This window comes from Bubalus bubalis, chromosome X, assembly GCF_019923935.1.
Source record: "Bubalus bubalis isolate 160015118507 breed Murrah chromosome X, NDDB_SH_1, whole genome shotgun sequence".
In the NCBI taxonomy this organism is placed as follows: domain Eukaryota; kingdom Metazoa; phylum Chordata; class Mammalia; order Artiodactyla; family Bovidae; genus Bubalus; species Bubalus bubalis.
Window position 1 is genome coordinate 93,428,911 of NC_059181.1, and position 13,768 is coordinate 93,442,678.

A 13,768-nucleotide genomic window follows, 5' to 3' on the forward strand; every position below is an offset into this window, starting at 1 on the left:
GATCTATGCAAAAAAGATCTTAATGACCTGGATAACAACAATAATGTAGTTCCTTACCTAGAGCCAGACACCTTGAAGTGTGAAGTCAAGTGGACCTTAGGTAGCATTATTACAAACAAACCAAGAGGAGATGATGGAATTTCAGTTAAGCTATTTAATATCCTAAAAGATGCTGCTGCTAAAGTGCTGCACTCAATATGCCATCAAATTTGGAAAACTCAACAAAGGCCATAGGACTGGAAAAGGTCAGTTTTCATTCCAATCCCAAATAAAGGCAATGCCAAAGATTATTCAGACTACCACACAATTGCACTCATTTCACATGCTAGCAAGGTAATGCTCAAAATCCTTCAAGCTAGGCTTCAACAGTATGAGAACCAAGAACTTCCAGATGTACAAGCTGGATTGGCAAAGGAACCAGAAATCAAATTGTGAACATCTGTTGGATCATAGAAAAAACAAGGGAATTCCAGAAAACATCTACTACTGCTTCATTGATTATGCTAAAGCCTTTGACTGGTTGGATCACAACACACTGTGGAAAATTTTTAAAGAGACAGAAATACCAGACCACCTTACTTGCCTCTTGGAAAACCTGTATGCAGGTCAGGAAGCAACAGTTAGAACCAGACATGGAACAACAGACTGGTTTCAAATCGGGAAAGGAGTACGGAAAGGCTGTCTACTGTCACCCTGTTTATTTAACTTGTCTGCAGAGTACATCATGTGAAATTCTGGGTTGGATGGATCACAAAATGGAATTAGATTGCCAGGAGAAATATCAATAACCTCAGATATGTAGATGATACCACTCTAATGGCAGAAATCAAAGGAAAACTAAAGAACTTCTTGATGAAGGTGAAAGAGGACAGTGGAAAAACTGGATTAAAACTCAACATTCAAAAAATGAAGTTAATGGCATCCAGTCCCATCACTTTATGACAAATAGATGGGGAACAAATGGAAACAGTGATAGATTTTATAATCTTGGGCTCCAACATTACTGCTGCTGGTGACTGCAGCCATGAAGTTAATAGACATTTACTCCTTTAAAGAAAAGCTATGACAAACCTCAGATCAGATCAGATCAATCGCTCAGTCGTGTCTGACTCTTTGCGACCCCATGAATCGCAGCACGCCAGTCCTCCCTGTCCATCACCAACTCCTGGAGTTCACTCAGACTCACGTCCATCAAGTCAGTGATGCCATCCAGCCATCTCACCCTCTGTCGTCCCCTTCTCCTCCTGCCCCCAATCCCTCCCAGCATCAGAGTCTTTTCCAATGAGTCAACTCTTCGCACGAGGTGGCCAAAGTACTGGAGTTTCAACTTTAGCATCATTCCTTCCAAAGAAATCCCAGGGCTGATCTCCTTCAGAATGGGCGGGTTGGATCTCCTTGCAGTGCAAGGGACTCTCAAGAGTATTCTCCAACACCACAGTTCAAAAGCATCAATTATTCGGCGCTCAGCCTTCTTCACAGTCCAACTCTCACATCCATACATGACCACAGGAAAAACCATAGCCTTGACTAGACGAACCTTTGTTGGCAAAGTAATGTCTCTGCTTTTGAACATGCTATCTAGGTTGGTCATAACTTTTCTTCCAAGGAGTAAGCGTCTTTTAATTTCATGGCTGAAGTCACCATCTGCAGTGATTTTGGAGCCCCCTCAAATAAAGTCTGACATTGTTTCCACTGTTTCCCCATCTATTTTCCATGAAGTGGTGGGACCGGATGCCATGATCTTAGTTTTCTGAATGTTGAGCTTTAAGCCAACTTTTTCACTCTCCTCTTTCACTTTCATCAAGAGGCTTTTGAGTTCCTCTTCACTTTCTGCCATACGGGTGGTGTCATCTACATAGCTGAGGTTATTGATATTTCTCCCGGCAATCTTGATTCCAGCTTGTGTTTCTTCCAGTCCAGCATTTCTCATGATGTACTCTGCATATAAGTTAAATAAACAGGGTGACAATATACAGCCTTGACGAACTCCTTTTCCTATTTGGAACCAGTCTGTTGTTCCATGTCCAGTTCTAACTGTTGCTTCCTGACCTGCATACAGATTTCTCAAGAGGCAGATCAGATGGTCTGGTATTCAAATCTCTTTCAGAATTTTCCACAGTTTATTGTGATCCACACAGTCAAAGGCTTTGGCATAGTCAGTAAAGCAGAAATAGATGTTTTTCTGGAACTCTCGTGCTTTTTCCATGATCCAGTGGATGTTGGCAATTTGATCTCTGGTTCCTCTACCTTTTCGAAAACCAGCTTGAACATCAAGAAGTTCACGGTTCGCATATTGCTGAAGCCTGGCTTGGAGCATTTTGAGCATTACTTTACTAGCGTGTGAGATGAGTGCAATTGTGTGGTAGTTTGAGCATTCTTTGGCAATCCCTTTCTTTGGGATTGGAATTAACACTGACCTTTTCCAGTCCTGTGGCCACTGCTGAGTTTTCCAAATTTGCTGGCATATTGAGTGCAGCACTTTCACAGCATCATCTTTCAGGATTTGGAATAGCTCAACTGGAATTCCATCACCTCCACTAGCTTTGTTCGTAGTGATGCTTTCTAAGGCCCACTTGACTTCACATTCCAGGATGTCTGGCTCTAGGTGAGTGATCACACCATCGTGATTATCTGGATCGTGAAGATCTTTTTTGTACAGTTCTTCTGTGTATTCTTGCCATCTCTTCTTAATATCTTCTGCTTCTGTTAGGTCCATACCATTTCTGTACTTTATCGAGCTCATCTTTGCATGAAATGTTCCTTTGGTATCTCTGATTTTCTTGAAGAGATCCCTAGTCTTTCCCATTCTGTTGTTTTCCTCTATTTCTTTGCATTGATCGCTGAGGAAGGCTTTCTTATCTCTTCTTGCTATTCTTTGGAACTCTGCATTCAGATAGTTATATCTTTCCTTTTCTCCTTTGCTTTTCACTTCTCTTCTTTTCACAGCTATTTGTAAGGCCTCCCCAGACAGCCATTTTGCTTTTTTGCATTTCTTTTCTATGGGAATGGTCTTGATCCCTGTCTTCTGTACAATGTCACGAACCTCATTCCATAGTTCATCAGGCACTCTATGTATCAGATCTAGGCCCTTAAATGTATTTCTCACTTCCACTGTATAATCATAAGGGATTTGATTTAGGTCATACCTGAATGCTCTAGTGGTTTTCCCTACTTTCTTCAATATAAGTCTGAATTTGGCAATAAGGAGTTCATGGTCTGAGCCACAGTCAGCTCCTGGTCTTGTTTTTGCTGACTGTATAGAGCTTCTCCATCTTTGGCTGCAAAGAATATAATCAATCTGATTTCGGTGTTGACCATCTGGTGATGTCCATGTATAGAGTCTTCTCTTGTGTTGTTGGAAGAAGGTGTTTGTTATGACCAGTGCATTTTCTTGGCAAAACTCTATCAGTCTTTGCCCTCCTTCATTCTGTATTCCAAGGCCAAATTTGCCTGTTACTCCAGGTGTTTCTTGACTCCCTACTTTTGCATTCCAAGTGATGGAGCCAAAGCAAATACAATATCCAGCTGTGGATTTGACTGGTGATAGAAGCAAGGTCTGATGCTGTAAAGAGCAATATTGCATAGGAACCTGGAATATCAGGTCCATGAATCAAGGCAAATTGGAAGTGGTCAAATAAGAGATGGCAAGAGTGAATGTCGACATTCTAGGGACCAGCGAACTGAAATGGACTGGAATGGGTGAATTTAACTCAGATGACCATTATATCTACTACTGCGGGCAGGAATCCCTCAGAAGAAATGGAGTGGCCATCTCTGTCAACAAAAGAGTCTGAAATGCAGTACTTGGATGCAATCTCAAAAACAACAGAATGATCTCTGTTCGTTTCCAAGGCAAACCATTCAATATGACAAACCTAGGCAGCGTATTAAAAAGCAGAGACATCACTTTGCTGTCAAAGGTCCATATAGTTAATGCTATGGTTTTTCCAGTAGTCATGCAATGATGTGATGGACCATAAAGAAGGCTGAGCACCAAAGAATTGATTCTTTTTAATTGTGTTACTGTAGAAAACTCATGAGATTACCTTGGATGGAAAGGAGATAGAGCCTGTCAATCTTAATGGAAATCAACCCTGAATAGTTACTGGAAGGACTGATGCTGAAACTGAAGTTCAAATGGTTTGGCCACCTTATGTGAAGAGCTGACTCATTGGAAAAGACCCTGATGCTCTGAAAGATTGAAGGCAGGAGGAGAAAGGGGTAACAGAGGATGAGATGGCTGGATAGTATCACTGACTCAATGGACAGGAGTTTGAGCAAACTATGGGGGATAGCGAAGGACAGGGATGTCTGGTTTGCTGTAGTCCATGGGGTCACAAAGAGTTGGACATGAGCAATGACTGAACAACAACAACAACAACAAGGAAAGTACTTCAAAGATGATTTCATTTACCTCTGTTGACTGTTTCTGGGGACTTTGTCTGAATGATCCTGGGACTAAACTTCCACTGACACCTGTGCTCTGAACATTTCCCCCTCTGGATGCTGTGGGGCTGAGTGATCTCATGGAAACTCCCAACCTTTCCCTTCTCTGTGGTATTCACTGCTTAGCTAACTGGGTGGTTAAACCCACGAGCTTGCCTTCATTTCAAGAGAGTTTATTTGGAAAGGACAGAGCAATGCATATTGTGAAACTACTTTCAACTCAAGATCTTAGTTAAAATCCTGGGAAATGGAGATGCTTCCTAACTGTTGAATGTAACATTTGTTTAGAGACAGATGCCCTTCTCTTACCCATGTGATTTCCCTGAAGCCGCTCAATTGGGATGTTCATATGGTACATAAATGACTCTTGTGTCCACAACTATTACCTATGTCCTGTGTGAGCATGTGTACCTCATCTTTGTCCCTTGGTGTCCCCCTTCCTTGGGGCACCTCCTACATGCTTGATCCTCCTGGAAATTGCTGGCAGGGCTTATGCTGGGCTGAATGTACCCCACATGCAGCAGGAGGCAGCATGTGGTCATCCTGGGGTCTGGGGGCCTGAGGGGGTGTGTGAGCAAATTGTGGCACCAGGTTTTCAGGGGGTTACTGGGGGGTACGAAGGTGAGACTCAAACTGGGGAGCTGGTGACAACTTTCTTGGCAAAGCCACCTGGGCTGGGGGAGCCTATCCTTGCCTGCTGAAGGCATTGCAGACCCACACAGCTCTCCCACTAGGCAGCAAGCCCCTAGGCCCACTTGCTGGCCTCAGTCTAGTGGTTCACCCCATCTGGATCCAGTCGGGATATTTCACACCCTCACACTCTGGATCTTTGACCTTATGGAAGCTTCCAGAAATGGGGGGGGGGCACTGAAATGTACTTTCAATGTCTGAGTGCAAAGGACAAACCCAAGAACTTCTTCTGCACCCCATGTCTCTGAAAGGCCCCCCAGGCTGCCCTCCAAGACCTGTTCTCTGCAGTGGACCCTGGCCCACCTCCCACAGGCAGCAGGTGGCCAGGCTTGTGACAGGAACCTGAGAGTGGAAACAGCAGGTGACTCCTGTGCTGGAAGCTCCAGGATTTCCTAACTAAAGGATTTATTATAGAAATTCCCAGCAGCATCCTCAGCGTGGGCTTCCTCCTGCCATGGAGACAGATGTCAGCTTTCAGCTCCCCAGGCAGCCTCATGGGGCCTAGGGCAGGCTGTAGGGGTCTCTGCCCTGGGAGGGGGTACCCATGGGAAGGGTAAACTTTATTCCCAAAGAGGTGCCTCCTGAGGTCTGACTTGCCCCTAGTCAAGGCCTTGCAGGACAGGAGTATATTTGGGACCCTCCAGGCCCCATTGATGACCCACTCAAGGCTTGGCCAGATACAGGAAGAGAGGATCTGGGGGTGCATGGGGTGGTGCCCATGACCTGCACTGACTGTGGGAATGGGGTTTATGTGGCTGGAAGTGCTTCCATCCCCTGTAGGTGTTGCTGCTGCTGCTGCTAAGTTGCTTCAGTTGTGTCCAACTCTGTGCGACCCCATAGATGGCAGCCCACCAGGCTCCCCCATCCCTGGGATTGGGCATGTTTATTTCTGTGGGTGGATCGGAACCCAGGGGCCATCTGAGGAGCAGCTGGGCACTGACTAAGGGTTCCTGAGAGGTGGCTAGTCCAGGACCCGGGGACAGTGGATAGAGTGGGCCCAGGAGGAAGGCTCCTGTGAGTGTTGGCTGGGTGAGGAGCCCAGCAGGTGCTGGGGTGGGGAGGGAACATCCTTCAGAAGGTGAGAGCCCCTAGCATGGTGGGGCATGCAGACCCTGAAGTGTGCTAGCTGCCCTATTCTCAAGGCCCTGAGACAATGGTTCCAGAACTCTAGGGCCTTGGATTGAATTGAGCTTCAGCAGTTTTCTGTGAGAATTCTGCCTTGCTATTTATCTTCTTGAACTTTAAAGTTAAAGAGTCTTAGAAACTGCTATTTAATCATTCATTTAAAACAAACAAACAAGCAAAAAACCTCATTAGCTGTTACCACACCTAAAAAAAATAAAGAAAAAGGAGAGAGAAGGTTGTTATGTTCCTAGCCCTTGCAGGACTGCTAGAGCACTGCCTCCAGGATTAGGCTTTTTAGCTGACCTAAGAGAGGAGATTGTGTTTCCCTGGTGGCTCAGATGGTAAAGAATCTGCCTGCCAATGCAAGAGACCCAGGTTCGATCCCTGGGTGGGGAAGAGCCACTGGAGGAGGAAATGGCAACCCACTCCAGTATTCTTGCCTGGAAGATCCCATGGACAGAGGAGCCTTGGTGGGTACAGTCCACAGGGTTGCAAAGAGTCAGACACGACTGAGTGAGTAACACACAAGAGAGGTGAGGGAGGACTCTGAGCACTGAGAAGTATGCAGGAATGACTCCACAGCAAAGGTCAAACAGAAGTCCTTCTGCTGAGGAAACTGGAGTCCTGAAGGAAGCAGCTTTCTTCATGGAGGAGTGGCCCACAGGCTTTGAGACTTGGTGGCCTTGGGCTTGGCTGCCCCAAGCTAAGGGAGAACCCTCAGCTGCTAAGAGGGAGGAAGGGAGCTTGGCACTTTCCTTCTGCCCTGTTGAGACGCCATTGCCCAGCATCTGCCCTACTGCAATGGTTGTTAATGCCTGGGAGCTGCCAAGGTTTATTTGTTTCCTTTCTGGATACTTGTCTTAAACATGGGCAAATACACTGCCTTCCACGGTCATACTGTTTACCTGGCCCTCGGAACACCTTTTTACGTCAAGTGGTTTGATGCACCCAATTCCTGAATTGTTGTATTGTTGTTGAATACACCTTATTAGCATATTAAAATGGCTGTACGCAAAGACACCATCCCTTCTTTGTTGGAATGCCAGTGCCAGATCTGTGTGGAAATCCTCATTGAGCCCATGACACTACCTTGTAACCACACGCTCTGTAAAGCATGTTTCAAGTCAACTGTTGAAAAGACAAATTTGTGCTGTCCCAGCTGTCACTGCCAGATTGCTTTCTGGACTTGGTGCCATATCCAAAGAAATTCTCTTGTCAATATGGAACTGTGGGAGATAATTCAAAAACACTATCCAGAGGAATGCAAACTTAGAGTCTCTGGGCAACAGTCAGAGGAAATCGTTAATGACTGTCAGCCAGTTCACCTGTTAAGTCAACCTGGGGAATTAAGAAGAGAATATGAAAAGGAGAGAAGAAAGATGGAGGCAGAGTGAGGAGCCAATCAGGAAGAAGAAAACAAAGCCAGTGAAGAATACATATAGAGATTACTGGCAGAGGAGGAAGAAGAGGAAAAGAGACAGGCAGAAAAAAGCCACAGAGAGATGGAGGAACAACTGAAAAGTAATAAAACCCTGGCAAGAAGGCTAAGCCTTAATATTAGCAATATCTGTGAGGAGTGTCTCGGCTTCCCCCTCGGATTCCAAAAAATCTGATCCTGTCACAAACAAGTCACAAAGGAAAAGGAAGAGCAAACAAAAAAACACTGGTGATATTCAGAAGTATTTGTCACCAAATTCTCAACTTGGGTTAGCATCACAGTTTGAAGTTGTAGAAAAAGACAGGAAAACCTCCATGTCCAAGGAGACTGACAGCAGTGATATGAAGAACCCTACATGGCAAGATACAGAAATTGAGGAAGGTATGTCCGCATTTTCTCCTCAGATATGCCTTGAAGTTCAAAAGCAAGGTGCAGAATCTTCAGTGGAATCACCTAAACCTAAGTTATGTGCCAGAGGTGGAGAATGGTGTCTTGAACGAAGTCAAAACAAAGCAGTCATGAAAAAGTTATGTGTCACAAGTCATAAGGAACCTAAAGCCGGAGTTCCCTCTTCTGGAGAAGCTGCAATTAAGCCTTATGGTAAAACTGAGAGTGGATGTACAATATCAGATATAACACATACACTTGAAAATAACAGTTGTGACAGAAAATGAGGGGTCTCACCTACTGAACAATAAAGATACCTCCAAAACAAACAAACAAACAAAAAACAGGAATCTTTGTCTGAAGCAGTCAGCAATCCATGCTGTTTTACAAAAAGAAGAAAAATGTTCCCCAAATCTTCCTCAGGCTGAGTAAACAAGTCCACTTTACCCCAAGACTGATAGATTTGGAACCTCTTTGAGAGACATAAACAAGAAGAATGGGACAAGTTATTTTCTGCTTCATTACAGCTTCAGAAAGAGGTGGATCAAGAAAAAATGAGGCTAACCTGGCCAAAAGGATCCCCAGATGAATATCAGTTATGGGCTATGTCTTCACCTCTAGACAAAGTACTAAATGGACAGAGGAAGAATGCAAAGATAGAAGCTTTAAAAGACAAACTGATCTAGAGCATCCACCAAAAACCTCAGTTCAGTTCAGTTGCTCAGTCGTGTCCAACTCTTTGCGACCCCATGGACTGCAGCACACCAGGCTTCTCTGTCCACCACCAACTCCCGGAGCTTACTCAAACTCGTGTCCATTGAGTCAGTGATGCCATCCAACCATCTCATCCTCTGTCATCCCCTTCTCCTTCTGCCTTCAATCTTTCCCAGCATCAGGGTCTTTTCAAATGAATCAGTTCTTCTCATCAGGTGGCCAAAATATTGGCGTTTCAGCTTCAGCATTAGTCCTTCCAATGAATATTCAGGATTGATTTCCTTTAGGACTGACTGGTTGGATCTCCTTGCCTGAAAAAATGAAAATTGACAACCTTCTAAGATCCAGTTGAAATGTTAAGATCTAGTTAATGGAAGAAAGATACCAACTACTACTACAGAGAATTGTTCCCAACACTGCTCATTCCCTACAGCCTAGTAAGTCACAGAAGAGTATTTTTTCAGATGTTTCAGAGATACACACAGTAATGCTTGGGTAAGAAGAGTGTTTTACATTCTAGTAAAGCAGGATTGTATAACTCTCTATCATAGATTCTTTATAAATTTTTCATTCTGCTATGTGGGCACATTCATTGTCCCTAATTAAAGGACTGTGTGCTTACAGGGGAGGAATATACAAATGTGTTTTTGCCAAACTCAGTTGTAATCAAGAGTCCCACTCCTTTCCTTTTTTAATAACTGTGACATACTAAGTTTTAGTTGACAGTTGTTATGGATGTAAAAATGCCTTGGCCAACTGTCAAGAAAACTTCATTTCCATGTATGTCCCCCAAATGCATATTTTATTGCCTTTAAGCACCTTTTTATCCTGACTAATAATCAAAGTAACTTTATAATATACCAAGTAGCTACATAATCCAGGCAGAGTTTAAAATCTGTTTTCTTGTAACTTTCCCATTATATTTGCAGAACACTTGAAAATCACCTTTGACAACTCTAATTTCCATCTCCACTTTCAGTATTACAGCAATTTCTATGACTTCAATGGCTTAAGTTCAACATGAAGTCAGAAAAATCAGACTTTCCTAGAAAAGTAGGACTTAGTGTACAGAAAAGAAACTAGACCTTTGATGCAAAAGGAGTTAATCTTGGGTGAGGCTGACTGGGTAGATTGAGAATTTGTAAGCACTGGAACTGAGTGGATGATCAGACAACTGGGTCTAGGATGGAGTCGCAGGTGCAGTTTGGCAAAATATTCTTCCTCATCCTTTCTTTTTTTATAGTTTTTCACACTACTCTGTGTAATCGGCTATTGTACAACACAAAACCGGATTTTATTTTGGCAGAGTTATGTCACTGTATCCTATGTTGTAGAACCTATGTAAGCATGTATTTATTTTATTCTGTTATCATTTGTATTGATACTGACTTTTATTTGAGTTTAAGAACAAAAAGAGAAAGTATGATACTTAGATTTTGCCTTGTCATACCCCCGAATGTTAAATAAGAAGGGAGAAATTATGTTCTATGAAATTCAGACATTATTACTTTTTTGTTTCATTATTATCAACAACTTTGAGCAAACAAACGATAGTTTTAACAGCATTTCTACTGATGTGTACTTTGTCATCCTTTTAAGGTCGTAATACAATAAAATGTCCTGGAGCTAATAATTCTAGGTTAAGTTTGTTAGTGTTTTTAAGCATTATTAAGATTTTTTTCCTCCAAATTTTGAAACTGAAATTCTGTAATCTTTGGATATGTGATGGCATCTACTTCAATATCGATTGGGTAATTGTGTGTAGAATTCTGATGCTAATTTAAAATTTAGTTTGACCTCTGTCATAAATGGTTATCCTCTGAGTAATGATAGAGTTGAAGTGTAGTTAGCAACTAACCACATTTGTCTAAATAGACAAAAATCTATACTTTAATCTTACCAATATTTTTTAAGACCAGTTTTGGTTTATATTTTAGGGACTCCTCAATTTTAAAGTTATGCAATTAAATCTTCCTGGAATAGTCCATGACCAAAAAGGAGGAAAACAGTGTAATGTATTAAGGTTTACATATATAATCACTTGTTTGTGAAAAGTCTTCCTGACTATAGTTGGTTTGCAAATAATTTTCAGTGCCTCAGTTAGTCTTTCTGATACTCGTACCATATATGCATTTTTGTGAAGAAAATATTAAGTGTTATGTATTAGCCATTAGAATGTACTGATTAGCATTCTTATCATTTTTGTGCAAGTGATATGAGAGTGTTTAATTTCTCATGGATCACTAAACTGTAGAGATTGAGAATCTGGAAATTAAAGTAATTGTTAAAATAAAAAGAAGGCAAGAGAGAAATGTCACAGAGGAAAGAAGGCCATGTAAAGATGGAGGAAGAGATTGGAGCTAAACCAAGGATCCAGAAACCACAAGACCCTGGAAGAGTCAAGAACTGATTCTCCCCCAGAGCCTTTGGAAGAAGGATGGTCCTGCCCAATGTCTTGATTTGGGCTTGAGGTTTCCAGGATAATGAGAGAACACATTTTTGATATTTTATACCACATAGTTTCTGGAGATTTGTTCAATGATTTTTGGTAGCTGATAACACTGAGTAACAGCATAGCTAAATGTATTGTGAATAATCATGACACTATATTCTATATTTTTCAGCCTATGTTGATAGAAGTGCCAATAAAGATATAAAAATGAAATAAATGTAGATAGCATTTATTATTACCTTTTAAAAAATATATTGTCACTTTAAATGCTCTTAGCAACCCTATGAGGTAGTCACTGTTGCTAGTTCCCATTTTATAATAGAAACACTAAAAAAAACAACAACAACAACAAAAAAAAAAAACGAGGAAAACTGAGAAAACAGTGAGAATAGGATGTAACATAGGACTGCGTAGTTAGGGAACAGGACAGCTTGTACCCAGTAAGTACCTCATGCTCCAGAGCCTGGGAAACTGTCAAAGATTTATTAAGTGACAGGTGCAGTCTGCTCAAACATGGTTATATCACATGGTCATTAAAAGTAATATTATGTGAATACTTGCACAAAATAGCTGGACCTACAGGCAAATGGGTGGCTTGTGACCTTTGTGAGAGCACGTTCTTTGCAATCATGGGGGCAGAACCGATAATGCAGTGAGTTGAGAGGTTGATGGGAATGAGCAATATTTACAGGGAATGTAAAAAATTTTCTGATGTTAATAGGGAATGTAAAAATATCTTTGTGGAACTTACATTTTAAAGTGTAGAGGTAGAGAGAGAGAAGGAGAAAGAGTCACCTGTGTCTCCATAGGCTGTAGGGGACATGAGAGATTTTATTTTTTAATGTGCAATATCTGTACTTCCCTGGTTGTCCCGTGGCTAATTCTCTGTGCTTGCAAGGCTGAGGGCCTGGGTTCAAACCTGATCATAGAACTAGATCCCACATGCCATAACTAAGACTTCACATTCCACAACTAAGAGTTCCCATGCAGCAACTAAGACTGGGCACAGCCACATAATAAGTAGTTTCAAAAATTCTCCATGCCTGGAATTTGGAAAACGTTTAAAAATTAATATGAATGGGCCATCTTATGTCAGATTTAACCCTTGATTTTCCTATATGTTCATTTCCCTTCTTATTTTCTTATTTTTTTTTTCACAGTAGAGTTAATGAAACACTTTCAATGGACAAGATGGTTTCTAGTATGTATTTGTAGTTATTAGTGGATAAAATAATAGACAATTGTGTCCCAAAATGCTAGTAATTCTTGGATTTTTGCCTTTCAAAGAGGCAGCACATAGCTGAAATCCTGATGTGACATAATCTGAGGCTCCGTGCACTGTTGAATGGGAGACAGGTCGAGAATTTTCCAATCAGTGTATTAACATAGGGAGCAGTCCAGGAGCAGCAGTTAGGGTAACATCACAGCTCTCTGCCCTGGTGCCATCTCTCACTGAGGGTGTCAAAGGCAAGGCTGTCTTTGCAGTGTGGGGAACTGGATTAGGATGCACAAGTGTGATGTGGAGCAGCCCTTTGGAGCTTCAGAGTCTCCTAGGAAACTAGAGATCCTTCTGTTATTAAAACTTGGAAGTTAAGGCATATCAGAGAAATAGTTGCTTCCTGCATAAAGATAGCTATCTTTTCATTAGGAGAAACAATGAAAAACACCTTTCCACAATGCCTGCCTTAGCCACAAGACTCAGTCAGAGCCTACTACTGAGTCCTGACTTTGAAAGAGCCCTTGAAGTCACACCCTATGCCAAATGCTTTGGGTATGTTTCTTCATTTTCTCCTTGTGATAGCCATGTGACAAAGTATCCGTAGTCCCATTTGATAGACAACAAAGTTTAGGTCATAGCACCAATAGTATCTCTCCAGATTAATGGCAGGACTGGAAGGAAGTTACATACCTCACCATAAGCTGAAGACACAGAGAAGCTTACCTTTTATAAAATGGGCTTCCCAGGCTTGAGAAATCAGCGTGTTACACTCACTGATATTGTGGCACTGAGAGTACACACCCCCAAATCCCACTTGACGATGAAGATGACAGTGCACATGTATGAGCACATAGAGTCTTCACATTATAAACATTCATTGTGATCAATTTTATAGAACAAAGTAAATTTCAAAATTGAATTGACACTGTATCTATGTGTGTGCATGCTTTTTTCTGTACCTCCTATAGCTTGTACATGCCACCTTTACAAGTGTAGCTTTCTCTTCAGATCAGACTAGAGATTGATTCCAATCTCAGATTTATATATGCCAGAAAAAGGAAGATACAGATAAACTGCTTCCAGTAAGTGAAAAATTCTGGAAAACCCTGGCTAAAACCATTAACCCACATCCCAATCGTCCTCCTCACTCTCCTTTGTCAAGCCATCTGTTTTGAGCCTCAAACTGCAATCAGGACTCTGGCCTGCAGGTGGCTCCCATCTCCATTTTTCCTTCACACATACAGACACAAATGAGCACACTGGTCATAGAAAAGAACCTCTTCCAACAATACAAGAG

General features: G+C 42.0%; 1 pseudogene; it reads left to right on the top strand.

Annotated features, from left to right (window-relative positions):
* Nucleotides 1-7,262: 7,262 nt before the first annotated feature.
* On the top strand, nucleotides 7,263-9,288 carry LOC102411551 (annotated as a pseudogene).
* Nucleotides 9,289-13,768: the final 4,480 nt, after the last annotated feature.